The sequence below is a fragment of the Delphinapterus leucas genome, chromosome 2 (genome assembly GCF_059928025.1).
Source record: "Delphinapterus leucas isolate spDelLeu-1000000601 "Yukka" chromosome 2, BTC_Dleu_Yukka2, whole genome shotgun sequence".
NCBI lineage: Eukaryota > Metazoa > Chordata > Mammalia > Artiodactyla > Monodontidae > Delphinapterus > Delphinapterus leucas.
This window is the reverse complement of record NC_143130.1, coordinates 127,733,859-127,749,564: the sequence shown is the minus strand read 5'-3', so window position 1 is coordinate 127,749,564 and position 15,706 is coordinate 127,733,859.

Sequence of the window (15,706 nt, the reverse complement as noted above, 5' to 3'; positions counted from 1 at the left end):
GAGAAGCCCAAGCACCGCAACTAAGAGGAGCCCACACTCGCCACAGCTACAGAAGGCCTGCATGCAGCAACGAGGAACCAACACAGCCAAAAGTGAATAAATAAAATAAAGAAATTTTTTTTAAAAAGTGTTACCCTTGTAGTTCTATTATACTAGGAAAGAACTCAGACATATCAACTGCATAAAACAAGTGTTAAGGCCTACAATCCAAACCTTACAAAACTGTCTGCAGTGTATAGCACAGTTTAAAAAAATAATAAAAAATTTTAAAAAATTAAAAAAAATAAAGGAATGACCAAGTTGATACTTCATTAACACCTTGAACAAACCAATGAGACATGAGAAAACGTGCTTCAAGAGTAAGAACCACACCATAAAGTAGAGCCTACTTGCAGCATGCCATAACAAATCTTAAAACCAAGCCATGAAAGATCTTCAGGAGAAAGAGTTTAGAGGTTAGTTCTGCCAAGATATAGAGGCTTGGGAAACAACTTGGACTTTTCATAAATCCGTACTAACAAAGTGTAAAATAAATCCTACACAAGTTTAAAGTGATCATCCAGTAATTAAATCACCTAATAGAAAAAAAAGCAACACTTTTCAGAGGAATATAGATATATAATATATAGTTCACAATGTCAAGTATAAAATAAAAGTCACATATAGAGAAATAGGAAATGTGCCCCAGGGTCAAGCAAAACAAAACGAATCAAAACAATGAATAAAATCTAAACCTATCATGGTCCAGGTTTCAGACTTAACACTCAAGGATTTTAAACAGCTGTTAAAATTTTGTTCAAAGAATTAAATATAACCATAATGAATGAGAAGACAGGGACTCTGAAAGAAATGGAAATTATTTTAAAACACTATATAAAAATTAAATAACTGAAAATTAAAATTTAAATAAAAATTCACTGGATGGGCTTAGCAACCAAAAGAATCAACAAATTTAAACATAGATCAATACAAATTGTCCAGTTTGAAGAACAGAGTGAAAATAGAATGAAAGATAAAAATCGTTGGATGAATTTAAATGGGGGAAATGGTAAACATTAACAGAAACAACATCAAAAGGAATGAATAGTATTTTTGAGAAGACAGTTAAAAAGTTAGAAAAAAAAAACAGGAAAAAATATACTTAACAGTATGTTGGAAAGATACAGAAGTCAGCACATTGATCAGAAGTGAGACAGGAATATTTGAATATTTGAAGTATGTCTAAACTAAGGCAAGTCTTTATGTGAGTAAATTAGTTCCCAGAGAGATAAAGAAAAAATAATGAGAGGAAAGAACAGAATCTTGGGGAATTCCCTTTATAAAAACATCTAAAGAGTAAGAAGAGACAAAAGAATTAAGCAAAGAAACAGGAGGCAAATCAGATAAAACAAAGCATCAAGTACACTAAGGAAGGCCAGGGTGTCAAGAAAAAGAAAGCTCCTGACAAGCCAGGAAAAAGAAAGAGGGTTACTAATAAGAAGAATTAATATTGGTTTTAAAAGTGAGGAAGTCATTGATGACATCTGAATAGTTAAGTAAAGGGGGAAAAAGGTAAGAAGTAGGAAGATTTTAAGGGAGTAAAACAGTAAGAGAGTAAATGCAGCAAATAGAGTATAAAGAATTCTACAGATGAAACTGGAGAGGATTATAATTTAAGACGGTCACAGGAATGATAGAAAATTTGGGAATTTGTTGGTTATAAGAATTCTGAACATACTAGTTGTCTGAGAAGAAGGAATAAGTTTATGAGAATGAAAATTCAAAAGAAAAAGGATTTATTAATGAAACAATATTTGGTATTAAACAAGTGACTGGATGACTAAAAGCAGAGCAAGGCAATTAGTTTTATAAAGGAAGAGAGGTGTTTCTTTAATACAGAGAATGAGAAGCAGAGAATGAGTGAAGATAAAAATTTGAAATATAAGGAAGAGAAATTGAGAACTTTCATATCAAGTGGCCTGAATATTCTCAAAAATGTTAAATATAAAGTCCTCTTCTGGGTCCTTCTTAAGGAGGCTGAAAAGATTTTAAAACTGTTGCTATAATGAATAGTAAGAGTTGAATAAAATGATTTTTAAACAGAAAAGGAAACAAGTCGACATTAGAAAGCATGACTCAGCAGTAACCAAAAAGCAGTACAATTACACAGCTTTCTTCAGTAATGTTTAGCAGACTACCTATAAAATAGGAGAAATAGTGAGAGTGATCCAGAATAGCATGTTACCACAGCACTGAGTAATGCTGTATTAGTGGAGACACCTACAAAAGATCCAGATCAGACAGAAAACAGAAAACCAGAAGGAAGATGTTTAACACACAACTATGTTGGCACTCAGTGAATAGAGGGAATACAAAAAAAGAGAAGTTTCTGTAAGTGGAACTAAGAGTGTGAAGCTATTGGGAAATAAGAAGGCTGTGATCACAGACAGCAATGTCAAGTCTAAGATCTCAAAAGGGGAGTTATTCGAGTAATGAAGGCTGAAGACTACAGATGAAGGAAATAAATAATGTGTCTGATCAACTGTCAGATGGATCTATCAGTTCAACAATAATCTTTTTTGTCCTGTTTACTTACTATGTGCCAGACTAAAATGTACAAGACACAGTTTCTTTCCCAATTAACTTGAATATTGCAGATACTGAGGGACATAACAAGAAATTACGTAAAAAGAAATACTATGAGTCATCCCAGCTTCCCTAAGACTGGCAGTTTCTGGCCCACAATAAACCCTTGATGAATCTTGAAGAAATTAAATAATACAAGATATTGTGCTAGGCACAGGAAATGCCAAATAAATTAAGTCTTTGTCTTATGCACGGGAAAGGGACTATACGAGTTCAAGGAGAGAACTTTTCACTACAGAGTGAAAATATCAGTACTTTCATGCTCAATGTCTGTAAATTTTCTTACCACTGCCCAGTCTCTATTTTGAAACTTTCTTTCTTGGATTCCAGCACACTACACTCTAATTGTTGTTCCCTTCTTCAATCTCAGATTAGGCTTTTCTCAGTCGTTTAATCTAATTCTGTTACCTTCCCCCTTACCCTAAAAAGTAGGTGTCCCCCAGTTTTTAATCTTAGAAGCTGTTTCTCAACTTTACAATTTTACAAATTTTCTCTGGCTGTTATTTCAAGTATCGAATGTCTACAGTCATTTCTATTTGATTGACACCTAAATTTGCCTGCCTATCTAGCTGTGAGCAACTAAAACCAAATTTAAATTACCAAAAAAGAAAAAGTAGTTCTTGTATTTTTTATACTGATTAATATCAGGCCAATTGATCCATTGTCAACTTAAGCTGTATGTGGGAATGAAAAGGCAGTGGTGAACTTATATCATTCTTTTGCCCATTGAAATTTTCCCAAGGATAAATGAGACCATCATTTTTAAAGTATTTTAATCCTCTGGCTAATCAACTGTTCTCCTTTTAATATAATAATATTGACTTATAGAAATGGTAATCACACAATATGATCCATTTCTATAACAGTGTTTCTCAAGCTTTAGTGTACACAGGAATTTCAATAACACCAATGACTAATACAGTATTTACTGAATGCTTACTTATGCTAGGCACTATTATAAGTAAGAACTTTCTACAGTTATTTCATTTAAGCATCACAAAGGTAAAGTTATTCTCATGTAAGCATGTTAAAAATGGAGATTTTGATATAGTAAGTCTGGCTTAAGGCCCAAGAATCTATATTTTTTTAAAATATTTGAAATTTTTTGATGCATGTAGGCATTAGATTCATTGTTTTATAGAATCTCTTTAATGTGCCACTAATTTTCAATTCCTGTTATTGCTATGTTACTTCATGACCCAACTCCCTCTCTATATATTTCTACTTTTCTTTACAACTGCAATCCTTCCCCACTGTTAAAATTCTGTACTTTCTGTTGAGAAAGTTTTTTCAGCTCCTTCAGTTCACTAGAATAGAACATTGGTAACACATAGCCATACTATTTCCAAATATACTCAACTAGTTAAGCTGTATTACAGTGGATAATGCAACACTGTCCATATATTCTTACATATTTAAAAACTCTAGCCTTTTAATTTAAAATATAGCTTATAAGTGATATTGGTTGTATTGTAACTATAGTATGTTTTAAATTCTGAGAAAATCCTTCTAAATCATTCTGAACATAGAGACAACCAATTTTAAACAAGTAGAGACTCATTAAGTTAAATAAAATCAACAACCCCAAAATATCAGTAGCTTAATATATTAATAGTTTCTTTCTCCTTCTCATATCATAGTTAATAGACATACACATGAAACATGTCATAGCTAACTGCATGTTGGGGGCAGGGTGTGGTAATCTGCTTTGCATGGTCACTTCACATGGGGACCCAGGAGCCTTCCTGGGTCAACCGTCTTCTAGGAGTCTCTTTTTATAAAAGCAGTGTATGTATTCAATTCTTTAAATGAGTCCCTACAGCCCTCAGACTCTATTTCCATTTCATACGAAGTATTAAGATTGCATCTTTCTGAAAAAGAAAATCACTGAATCTAAATAAAACAAAAACTTTAATAGAAAACCTCTTTATAGAATAACTTCTTAGTATGCAAATAAGGTAAACATAGGCATAGATGTATAAAACTGTAGTCTAAATTTCGACAGTAATTCACATTTAAGGGATAAAAGAGGGCTATTACCTATAGCACAAAAACATGTATATCCTTGCAGGAAAGGAACAATACTTTATTTCACCATACCACAGAGGCCAAAAATAATTAACTGTATAAAGTGTAATCATAGTTATTAATCCCTCAAATTTCCTAACTTTGTATACAAAGCTAGTAAAGTCTGATACACTAGGATGAATGTCCAGATAGCACAGCAATACTTTAACTCACATAGTCCATTTAATGTGAGCTATGATGTTTGGGTACAGATAAAGATGAGTTAGGAAGTATTTTTTCAGCCTTATGAATTAGGACAGACACAGTGCACTCTATTGCCATTCGGTTCCTAAAGCTTATCTAAATTATCCGACCTACTGGAGACCTTACAAAGTAAATGCAACTCTTGTGATTCAATTCCTATACAAGGGCTCAATGTTTTCCACTAGACTTTTGTTTTCTTATAGTAGTTATTTCAAACAACTTTTTCCTCACTCTAGTAAATAATCCAAAATCTACACGAAATTGCATTTGGCAAGCTAAGCCACGGTTTTCTAATTAACAAGAGAGTTGGTCATAATGAAATGGGATAATTCCCAATGCTGTAACTGAATTCTCTGAAAGAACCTGCCTATCACTGGTTCTTGAGGAGATGTGAAGAGGAGACACTCCGGGCAAATGCACATGTAATAGAATATTAAAATATTAAGTCCTTCTGTTTCAATTTCAATTGAGACAAAAGATATGATACACATCAAGTATAGAAATGAGTGCAAGACAGATGACCATATACAACATTTATAAAGAAAATGGCAATAGCAACAATTCTTGGACTCCTCAAGCAAATCAGAAATAATAAACTGAGGCAAGGTATGGAGAGAGTAGATTTCTGAGAAGACCCATTGGTAGAAATCCCCAGCCTCCCCCAAGAGGGATAGGATAAGTGTGGAAGTTCCTAACTCTTTCATCTGAAGCCTTAGAATGGGCATTTCCATTGCTCTACTCCCAGATCCTAGAATGTCTATTCCCTAAAGTTTGAAGTTACAGAGAATGCCTCAGGGTCTTAAGGAGGCTTGTGGCAGCAGAATAAATGTGGCTCTGTTGGGACTGGCCTTCATATCCAGAGACTGTCAGGTTCAAGGTGGTGAGCAATACCAGAAAGAGAAAAAGCAAGACTGGAGCCATTTTAAGTCCAAGTTTTAAGTCCAGGAGAAAAGGTAGGAAACACCAATAGCTTATTTGTGGAGTGGACTACCAGAAAACCAGGGGCTAAAGGAAGAGCAGTAGATTGGGAAATGGATTGCACTGCACATATCCTGAGAGACAGAGCTGGACAAGTCTTTAGTGATGGAATCTTCAGGAAACACACACACACACAGGCACCCATAAGAAAAAGAAATCAGCATGTAACATCTACCAGGCCCTAAAAGCTTAAAGTCAGCTTATGACATCACCAGATATCGCCCAAGTAAGATACTTCTCTGTTCTATGTCACCTTTTCCCTTCTCTCCACCTATTTCCATTTGTTGAAGTTAGAGAGTGCGAGAAGAAGTGAGGTAGGAAGGGGGATGGCAAAAAAAGAAGCTGAGCATACTATCTTCTCCTTATTAGATCAAAGGATTCCATCTGCTACAGGTCTTAGGTAAGGAAGGGAGACACTATGAACAGCTAGCTGGACCTTCCTGTAGAGGGAGACAGAGTTATAATCTTCATCAAAGCTTAATATATATTTATACCGAATTAGATTTTTACTTAATGAATTAACACTGTATTTGTAACTTATAAGACCTAGAATCATAAGACTGTTGTTACCAGAGATTAGCAAGAAATGTCTTGGGCCTGCCAAGATTTAATCAAGGGTCAAGAACACTGTCCCTCTGAATAAGTTTTCATAGACAGAAAATAAAACTAAAATTATTCTTTGATTACAAATGAATCACATATGCTAAACATCCAAGTGAAACAATATTTATGATTAAAAAGAACTTGGCCCTAAATGACGTTGGGGCCCACCAGCTTTGATAAGTGAGTTAAACTACCTGTAAATCATGGATCATCTTCTTGTTTATTCAGGCCAAATTCCCTCAAGTCAGACCCTAAGGCTACAATGTTCTTTTGTTATCAGTATTCCATCTTTCTAATGGTAGTAACACATTAAGGAGAAAACCCGTTTTTCCACCAAAGCATAAAGCATTTGACTATAGCTTTTCAAACCTAGAGCAGGTAAGAGATAGCCACAATGCCTACGTTCTCAGGAGCCATCCATAAGATAGTCTTATTGAAACAATTAATTGGGAAATAATATTCCAAAAATGTACATCACAGAACAACCACAAAAAGGGCCACTGAATAGATAAAACATCCCAGCCATGTCTGGTTCTGATGCTTGCTCTGTCTCTTCAAATTGTGTTTTTTGCCTTTTAATATGCCTTGCAATTTTTTCTCGACAGCCAGATATAAGGTACCGAGTAAAAGAAAATGATATAAAAAGGCCCTTAGTAACATGGTGGTGAGGTGTCCATGGGAGGGAAAGCATTTTTTGGTCTTATGATTAAGTCTCAGTCTTTCAGTGAGCCTATACCTCTGCACTTCAGGAGTGTTTTTTGGCCACAGCTCCCATCCAACCCTCAGGTGGGACAGGATAGCTAGAAGGTACTGACGTTGGGTATTTCCCTTCCCCCAAGTCAGTTAGTCTCTAGTTATCTAGTTTCCCCTGAGGGCAGGCCTTGTTAAGAAGAACAGAATGCTCCGGGTATTTCAAAATGATTCCTCCCACTCCCCCCCACCCTCCTGCCAGAAGCCTGAGCGTATTTTTCTCCCATATTTACTGTGGGAACCTGATCAAGCTCCTGGAGGTAAATCTCCCTAGTGAAGTCTTAAAATAGATTTTAATCTCTTCCAGCATTATACAAAAAACTTAACTCCTTAAAACTGTAAATCAATAGTACCCTTGTCTTTGACCCATTAGCACTCCTCTCAAAGGGTATAGTGAGAGTGAGGCAGGACGAATGCCCTTAAAATGTATTAAAAAGATGTCTTCTAAACTGCAGTTTACTGGAAGAGATATGGGCTTGAACAAAAGCCAGATGTTGCAACTTTCTCCATTTTACTAAATTGATTAAACTGCAACAAATTAGGTTCTATTCGCTATGATCAGGTTCAGGGTACAAGTTCAAAGGGCTCAAAAACTGAAATTAAAAATGAGCATATTGATCTACGGATAACTTTTCATCAAAGGCTTCTATCTTCACCATATGTGTAAATGTAAATTCTTACTTCAAGAATACAAGAAACTGCAAATTTTAGTCATTTATTTTCTAATACCTGGTCCAACATTCAAAAAGCAATCAGCTTAGGAAACTGGTTTTGGACCCAATGTCTCCATGGCCATGAACAATGTCCCAGTATTCTTACAATTCTGAGGCCATCCTCCTAATCATTCTGAACAGAGAGGCAGCCAACTCCAAGCAGGCAGAGATTCACTAAATTACCTAAAGCATGTAAGGAAAACAGATAACTCTACTGTCATTGTGGTGATTGAAGATGTTCCTTAGAATCAGAAATTCAGTGTGACACAATGGCAAATGACTTTGCAGTTCTCCCCACCCCCACAAATTAGGAAGTCAGTTTCTTGTTAGTGGACATTATACTATCAGACACAAGGAGAATAATAATACATTCAACATGTGATAGATGATTACAGGTAACCCAGTGCCTGAGACAAAGAAAATAATGGCCACCCAGTGGTCATGGCCACTGAGGAATTTCATGGCAATATAAAATATCATTGTTAGCTTAGTTGCTGTCATCCTTCAGGCTGTTGAGACAATGTTCTCTCATTAGTTTTAGGCTCATAAATAGCTTGTAAGGATTTCTGGTTAACAAATATCTTCTTTACTCACCAGCTAACTCTTCAGAATTACATCCTTAAGAATCCATGGTTTTTGGCTTAAGACAGTGATGCTTAAGCAAGGCTTTACATTAGACTCACCTGGTGAGTTTTTAAACCTATATATTCTCTGAGCTACATCCTCAGAGTTTCTGATTTAATTGGTTTGGGGTAGGGTGCAAAAAATATTTCTTGTTTAGTAACAAACAAAGACTTCAAATGCGGCTGATTTGGGCACAGGCAGTCTTTATGGAGAAATGTAGAATTATATCTGGTCCTATGTATGTCGGAGTAAACAGAACATGAAATCCATAGGCACATTATAGAGATATGGAGGAGAAAAATGCGAAAGGACAAGGTAGAAATTTAAACTGTTCACTGCAATATTTTGCCTAGAATCAGTTCTGACTCATCATCATGGCTTAATTAGAGTGCAAAAGCCTGATGAAGAGTAGATGGACTTGGAAAAGTTTGGTACAGGTGAATTTTAGAAAACTTGTTCTGAAAGTGTTTTTCATGGTTGACTTCTTTCTGAGAAGTAGCACAAAAAATGTTTGACAAGCATTGTCTCCACCATAGTCCTTAGCTCAGCAGGTATTTTCTCTACCTCAGATGGAGAAAATTTTCATGAAGACAATAAGTAACCCTGCAAAGGTCAGCCAGCATTCACTGTCACTCCAATAGGGAAAATAATAAGTTAAATTTAAGCAATGCCTTCTTTTCAAAGAGAACTAACACACATTTCCAAGTTGAGGAAGGTGGAAGAATTACCACTCTCTGAGGTAGGTCACTTAAACCCACAGATTTAACAAAATACAAAAAAGTTTATGGCAGACCCTACTTCTACATTTCAATTTCAAAAACTATGGCACTAGTAAATAAAATTTAAAACCTTTTCAGAGTGCTATGTTTGTGGAGTAAATATTTATTTTAAAAATATAGCAAAACTGCTTCCACAATGGAAGGACAATATTGGCTTTCTAAAATATTACAACCAGTTCTGTTAAAAAATCAGGGCCATTTAAAGAGATAAGTTGAGTAAAAGAATTTTTCTTTCTAAACTCCAAAAGCAAAACTTTACTCCTCTGTAACTTATTATATTGAGACACCAATAAAATATAATGTGTTCTTTGTAATTTGCAAGTGGAAATTCTTCACTTACTAGGGCATATAAGTGCTGTGTATTTAAAGCAATCAGGTGTGTTTTAGATATTACACCAATGCCAGGAGATTATAATGGCAACATGTTACAAATTAAATAGCTCTGAAATAAATATTTAATTTTTCTTTTTTTTTTTAACAGAAATTAGATTTTGGAGTTAAATTATTTAGCAACCAAATGGAGAATAAGCATAAATATAAGATTGTGTTACCTCTAGATGATGTTGTTAGCAACCAAGACTAATGACTGGGGACGGAGTCAAGATGGTGGTGTGGGAAGACACTGAGTTAGCGTCTCCGCACAACTAGGGTGTCTGCCTGCCTCTGGTGGGAGACCCTGACACCCAAGGAGATGGGAGAAACGCCATAGTGAGCAGGTAGGATGTGGGGGGACAGAGGGGGAGGAGAAGTGGAGACCAGACAGGATCCACACCCCTGATCCTGGGGAGATCAGGAGAGGTAGGTGGGCGGGGCCCTCCAGGAGGAGCAGGAGAGGAGCAGAGAGTAATCTCCCAGCCCACTCGGGCTGAGAAGACTGCTCAGCTCCCAGACCAGTCCCCTGCCCTCCAAAGCCCCCTTCAGGCTGTGTGGGTCATGGGGGCATAGGAAGAGGGCCGGGGAGATCAGGAGAGGCAGGTGGGAGGGGCCCTGTGGGACCAGAGGAGCAGGAGAGGAGGGCGTTTGCCCTGCCCACTGGAGCCCAGGAAGCCTGCTGGGCTCCCACGTGAGGTCGCCTGCCCTCTGAGACCACTGGGGGGCATGCCTGGGCCCCTTCTGTTCCTTCAGCCTAAGCCCTACTTCTCACAGCCCCCAGGGCCTTTTCCAGCCCTGTGGGTCCTAAGCATAGGCCCCGCCCACCATCTACACCTGCCCTTGCATAGGCCCCACCCTCTACAGCCAAGGACTTTTCCCTGTTTTTTTTTTTTTCCTCCTTTTCCTCCACCTCTTTTTAACTATTGTGGTACTGTTATAATTTCTGGTTCTTCACTCATTTATATTTTTATTTTTATATTCTTTCTAACATACGTTTTCTATTGTAATTTTATTTTTCATTTTGTTATTGTTCTCTCCTTTTTTTTTTCTTTTGCCACCCCACTCCAGTGTTGGAAGCCTCAGGCCAAACAACCAGTAAGACAGGAACACAATTCCACTTAAAAAAAAAAAAAAAAAAAAAAAGAGACAGAAAAATATGTCACAGATGAAGGAGCAAGGTAAAAACCTACAAGACCAAATAAATGAAGAGGATATAGGCAGCCTACCTGAAAAACAATTCAGAGTAATGATAGTAAAGATGATCCAGAATCTCAGAAATAGAATGGAGGCATGGATTGAAAAATACAAGAAATGTTTAACAAAGATCTAGAAGAACTGAAGAACAAACAAACAGAGATGAACAACACAATAACTGAAATGAAAAATACACTAGAAGGAATCAATAACAGAATAAATGATGCATAAGAACAAATAAATGAGCTGGAAGACAAAATGGTGGAAACAACTGCCAAGGAGCAGAATAAAGTAAAAAGAATGAAAAGAATTGAAGACAATCTTAGAGACCTCTGGGATAACACTACATCCACCAATATTCGAATTACAGGAGTCCCAGAAGAAGAAAAGAAAAAGAAAGGGACTGAGAAAATATTTGAAGAGATTATAGTTGAAAAATTCCCTAACATAGGAAAGGAAATAGTCACCCAAGTCCAGGAAGCACAGACAGTCCCATAGAGGATAAACCCTAGGAAAAATACAACAAGACACATATTAATCAAACTAACAAAAATTAAATTCAAAGAAAATATTTTAAAAGCAGCAAGGGGAAAACAAAAAATAACATACAAAGGAATCCCCATAAGGTTATCAGCTGATTTTTCAGCGGAAACTCTGCAGGCCAGAAGGGAGTAGCGGTATATACTTAAAGTGATGAAAGGGAAAAATCTACAACCAAGATTACTCTACCCAGCAAGGATCTCATGCAGATTTGATGGAGAAGTCAAAAGTTTTTAAGACAAGCAAAAGCTAACAGAATTCTGCACCACCAAACCAGCTTTACAACAAATGCTAAAGAAATTTCTCTAGGTGGGAAACACAAGAGAAGAAAAAGACCCACAAAAACAAACCCAAAACAATTAAGAAAATGGTAATAGGAACATACATGTCGATAATAACCTTGAATGTAAATGGATTAAATGCCCCAACCAAAAGACTGGGTGACTGGATACAAAAACAAGACCCATATATATGCTGTCTACAAGAGACCCACTTCAAGCCTAGGGACACATACAGACTGAAAGTGAGGGGACAGAAAAAGATATTCCATGCAAATGGAAATCAAAGGAAAGCTGGAGTAGCAATTCTCAAATCACATAAAACAGACTCTAAAATAAAGATTATTACAAGAGACAAAGAAGAACACCACATAATGATCAAGGGATCAATCTAAGAGAAGATATAGCAATTGTAAATATTCATGCACCCAACACAGGAGCACTTCAATACAAGAGGCAAATGCTAACAGCCATAAAAGGGGAAAAAGACAGTAACACAATCATAGTAGGAGACTTTGACACCCCACTTTCACCAATGGACAGATAATCCAAAATGAAAATAAATAAGGAAACACCAGCTTTAAATGATACATTAAACATGATGGACTTAATTGGTATTTATAGGACATTCCATCCAACAACAACAGAATACACTTTCTTCTCAAGTGCTCAGGGAACATTCTCCAGGATAGATCATATCTTGGGTCACAAATCAAGCCTTGGTAAATTTAAGAAAATGGAAAATCATATCAAGCATCTTTCTAACCACAACGCTATGAGACTGGAAATCAACTACAGGAAAAACACTGTAAAAAACCACAAATACATGGTGGCTAAACAGTGTATTACTAAATAACCAAGAGATCACTGATGAAATCAAAGAAGAAATAAAAAACATACCTAGAAACAAATGACAACAAAAACACAAAAACACAAAACCTATGGGATGCAGCAAAAGCAGTTCCAAGGGGGAAGTTTATAGCAATTCAATTTCACCTCAAAAAACAAGAAACATCTCAAATAAACAATGTAACCTGACACTTAAAACAAATAGAGAAAGAAGAAAAAAGAAAATCCAAATTCAGTAGAAGGAAATAATCATAAAATCAGAGCAGAAATAAATGAAATAGACACGAAGAAAACAATAGCAAACATCAATAAAACTAAAAGCTGGTTCTTTGAGAAAATAAACAAAATTGATAAACCCTTAGCCAGACTCATCAAGAAAAAAAGGGAGAGGATGCAAATCAATAAAATTAGAAATGAAAAAGGAGAAATCACAACTGACACTGCAGAAATACAAAGGATTATAAGAGACTACTACAAACAACTCTATGCCAATAAAATGGACAACCATGAAGAAATGGACAAATTCTTGGAAAGGTACAATTTTCCAAGACTGAACCAGGAAGAATTAGAAAATATAAACAGACCTATCAAAAGAAATGAAATTGAAACTGCAGTTAAAAATCTTCCAACAAACAAAAGTCCAGGACCAGATGGCTTCACAGGTGAATTCTATCAAACATTTAGAAAAGAGCTAACACTGATCCTTCTCAAGCTCTTCCAAAAAATTGCAGAGGGAGAAACACTCCCAAATTCATTCTAAAAAGCCACCATCACCCTAATACCCAAACCAGAAAAAGATATCACAAAAAAAGAAAATTATAGACCAATATCACTGATGAACATAGATGCAAAAATCCTAACAAAATACTAGCACACAGAATTCAAAAACACATTAAAAGGATCATACACCATGATCAAGTGGGATTTATCCCAGGGATGCAAGGATTCTTCAATATATGCAGATCAAACCATGTGATACACCACATTAAGAAATTAAGTAATAAAAACCATAAGATCATCTCAATAGATACAGAAAAAGCTTTTGACAAAATTCAACCCCCATTTATGATAAAAACTCTCCAGAAAATGGGCATAGAGGGTACCTACCTCAACATCATAAAGGCCATATATGACAAACGCACAGCAAACATCATACTCTATGGTGAAAAACTGAAAGTATTCCTACTAAGATCAGGAACAAGACAAGGATGCATACACTCGCCACTCTTATTTAACACAGTTTTGGAAGTCCTAGACACAGCAATCAGAGAAGAAAAAGAAATAAAATGAATACAAATTGGAAAAGAAAAAGTAAAACTGTCCCCCTCTGCAGATCACATGATACGGTACATAGAAATTCCTAAATATTCCAAGAGAAAGCTGCTAGAACTAATCAATGAATTTGGTAAGGTTGCAGGATACAAAATTAATGCACAGAAATCTCTTGCATTCCTATACACCAACAATGAAAAATCAGAAAGATAAATTAAGGAAACAATTCCATTTACCACTGCAACAAAAAGAATAAAATATCTAGGAATAAACCTGCCTAAGGAGGCAAAAGACTTGTACTCAGAAAACAATAAAACACTGATGAAAGGAATCAAAGATGACATAAGCAGATGGAGAAATATACAATGTTCTTCCATTGGAAGAATCAATATTGTGAAAATGACTATGCTACCCAAAGCAAACTACAGATTCAATGCAATCCCTATCAAATTACCAGTGGCATTCTTCACAGAATCAGAACAAAAAATTATACAGTTCATATGGAAACACAAAAGACCCTGAATAGCCAAAGAAAACTTGAGAAAAAAAACAGTGTTGGAGGAATCAGGCTCCCCAGCTTCAAATTTTACCACAAAGCTATAGTGATCAAGAAAGCATGGTACTGGCACAAAAACAGAAATATAGATCAATGGTACAGGATAGCATGCCCAGAGATAAACCCACGCATGTATGGTCACCTAATTTACGACAAGGGAGGCAAGAATATACAATGGAGAAAGGACAGCTTCTTCAGTAAGTGGTGCTGTGAAAACTGGAGAGCTACATGTAAAAGAATGAAATTAGGACACTACCTAACACCATACACAAAAATAAACTCCAAATGGATTAAGGACCTAAATGTAAGACCAGACACTATAAAAGTCTTAGAGGAAAACAGGAAAAATACTCTTTGACATAAACCACAGCAAGATCTTTTTTGACCCACCTCCTAGAGTAACAGAAATAAAAACAAAAATAAACAAACGGGACTTAATTAAACTTAATAGCTTTTGCACAGCAAAAGAAACCATAAACAAGACAAAAAGACAACCCTCAGAATGGGAGGAAATATTTGCAAATGAAACAACAAAGGATTAATCTCCAAAATATACAAACAGCTCATGGAGCTCAATATCAAATAAACAAACAATCCAATTAATAAATGGGCAGAAGACCTAAACAGACATTTCACCAAGGAAGACTTACAGATGGCCAAGAGGCACATGAAAAGATGCTCAACATCACTAATTATTGGAGAAATGCAAATCAAAACTACAATGAGGTATCACCTCACACCAGTCAGAATGGCCATCATCAAAAAATCTAGAAACAATAAATGCTGGAAAGGGTGTAGTGAAAAGGGAACCCTTCTGCACTGTTGGTGGGAATGTAAATTGATACACCCACTATGGAAAACAGTATGGAGCTTCCTTAGAAAACTAAAAATAGAACTACCATATGACCCAGCAATCCCACTACTGGGCATATACCCTGAGAAAACCATAATTCAAAAAGAGACATGTACCACAATGTTTACTACAGCACTATTTACAATAGCCAGGACATGGAACCAACCTAAATGTCCACCAACAGATGAATGGATAAAGAAGATGTGGCACATATATACAATGGAATATTATTCAGCCATAAAAAGAAAGGAAACTGAGTTATTTGTAGTGAGATGGATGGACCTAGAGTCTGTCATACAGAGTGAAGTAAGTCAGAGAAAAACAAATACCATATTCTAACACATGTATATGGAATCTAAAAAAAAAAAATGGTACTGATGAACCTAGTTGCAGGGCAGGAATAAAAAGGTAGACATAGAGAATGGACTTGAGGACACAGGGTGGGAGGG